Here is a 2,634-nt window from a genome sequence, read left to right as displayed (position 1 = left end):
AGTAAAGTAAAAGAGATATGGTGCTTTGTCTTTTATGCTATAATTTGGTGTTTTGACATGAATCTCACTTTCTTTGTATGGAACTTTCTGAGTGTAAAATCATGAAAAGCATGTTTGATCTTGTGTTCATGGTGTCATAGAGCAGAGTTTTTGTAATGTTATAATTGGGTTTATTTATTTTTTTGGGGGAAAATATGTTGGACTGAGTTTCTTGAGGGATAAATTACTGCAATATGCAGTATATGGGAGTTTATAGGGAGGGGAGTTAAAGGATAGAATATAAGCTTGATACTATATTGAATTTTCTGTTGGTGCAGCATAGATTGAGATTGGAAAAGTACAAGAGAGATTTGCATTCTTTGCAAAAGGAAGGGGAAAACTTGCAGGCTGTGTGGAGCCCTGAAGGCAAATTAATCACCATTCCTGTAAGTTAGTGGAAAAAACTTAGTGGAAAAATTATAATTAGTGTTATATCTTGTTTCTACCTTTTTTGTTTCGGTTTTTCTTATTTACAGGAGTGCTGAAATGGTGACCATATGCTACCTTGAGGGCTCAAGAATATTTTGATGCATAGAGACACTAATCTATGTTAGAACTTTTATGTTTTGGTTGAACTTTTATGTTAGAACTTTTATGTTTTGGTTGAACTATTCAATGTACTCACTAGCTAATGTTATTTTGTTTCAAGACAATTTTAGCTAAAAGGATCTTGTTTGACTTATGTATGTTTTTGCATATTATATACATGTAAACTTGTTTATTAAAATCATTAATATATTAGTTAATTTAAAAATAATTTAGTAAATTATGCATGTAATTTGTAATAAAAAAAGTTACAAAATAATTAATTTGCTTTCGTAACTAAAGAAAAAAAATGTTACAAAATCATGTTATTTTTTGTAACAAATTTTTTTAATAGGAAAAAAATTGACTGTCACGAAAAATGCCTTCAAAATCAAAATTTGTTATCACTTTTGTAACGATTTCTGGTTTTTTGTATCAGAAAAAATTGTTACAAAATATGGTACTGAATTGTAACAGTTCCATTTTTCGTTATAAAAATTTTTTGTAATGGGACTTACTGCAATGGACCCTTTTTTTGTCACAAAAAACTTTTGTTTCAAAATTTCGATGTTTTGTAACAATATTTTTTGTTACAAATACATCTTTTTCTTGTAGTGGCAGTTTGGCAGAAGAACGCGTACGCGCCAGGTGCGCGCACGCGTGGGTGAGGTTATGCGCGGGGCACAGTGTCGGCCCAAGATTGGCCCAACTCTCTGGGACATGTACCAGGAGGGCAGGTGGCGCAATCGGCGCGCGCGCACAGCGTGCGGGCGCGTGCATTGCGCAATTAGCATCAAGGACGCGTACGCGCCAGGTGCACGTACGCGCAGGTTGGTTTGTGCCTCAAGCATGGTGCTGGCGTAGTGTAGGCGCAACTCTCGGATCAATGTATGGAGGGGGTGAGATTTTTCAATCCACGCGTCCGCGCACATAGTGCGCCCACGTGGATGGTCGAAAATGCTTGAGGCGCGCGTACGCGCCAGATGCACGCACGTTGGTCGGTGCTCTGTTTTTCAAAAATTTTCCAAGTTCTTGCACCAAACCAAGCCTTCCAAACCTCCGAACAGCTACCAAAATACCATAGAACCTTATTTAACCTACTAAACTACCAATTATACTCAACAAACTCAACAAAACATGAAATTAAACTAATTACCAATATGTACAAAAGGGAAAAATGAAAAGAATTTACCATGGTGGGGTGTCTCCCACCTAGCACTTTTGTTTATTGTCCTTAAGTTGGACTTATGGGAAGCTCCTTGTCATGGTGGCTTATGCTTGTATTCATCCTTGAATCTCCAAGGATGCTTGCTCTTCAATTGGTTGTCAGAATTTCCAACCATCCTCACCAAGCTTGGCGAAAGTTCTTCCCAAGATATGAGCTCCCAAAATTAGTCTTCATGTTGTGATCTAGGATCCCATTCTTATTTTCACACCCATCTTCTAGTTGATCATCACAATTCCAATTGGGTGAGAAGTGATCCGAATTCTCCAGTAAACACCAAAGCATCTTTCTAGACCCCTTTAGTTGAGAACTATACCAACATTACACTTAGACTTTGAGTTTCCAACTATAAGGAACCTTGATTGGCAATTCCACTTATCAACCAATTCTCTCTTGCTCTTAACTCCACAAAGAGCTCTAAGTTGCCCATCTGTCTCAAGCAAACCATATTCAAGTGGGAAAGTAAAGATTAGAGATAAGAATTTTACCCACTTGAATGTTGTGTTGGATGGTGACTTAGGAAGGGATGTCTCCAATGGTCTTGTAAGTTCCATTCCATTGTGCTCTTCTTTGACAACCTCCACCTCTTGGCAAGCTTCTTCAACTTCAACCTCTTCCTCTTGACAAAGTTCTTCACATTCAACCACTTCTTCACTAACTTCTTCTAGCTCTTCTCCATTCTTCATATCACAACTTGGAGGTAATGTGGAACTTGTCTCAACATCCACCTCAATTTCAAGAGGAGAAGATTCCTCAAATACCAAAGGATCATGTGTTGGTGTGGGCTCATCTCCAAGAGGAAGATTTGTTATTTGCTCACCTTCTTCTAATTCTTCATCATTCAT

This window comes from Arachis duranensis, chromosome 5, assembly GCF_000817695.3.
Source record: "Arachis duranensis cultivar V14167 chromosome 5, aradu.V14167.gnm2.J7QH, whole genome shotgun sequence".
NCBI classification, from domain to species: domain Eukaryota; kingdom Viridiplantae; phylum Streptophyta; class Magnoliopsida; order Fabales; family Fabaceae; genus Arachis; species Arachis duranensis.
Note: the sequence above shows the minus strand (reverse complement) of the source record.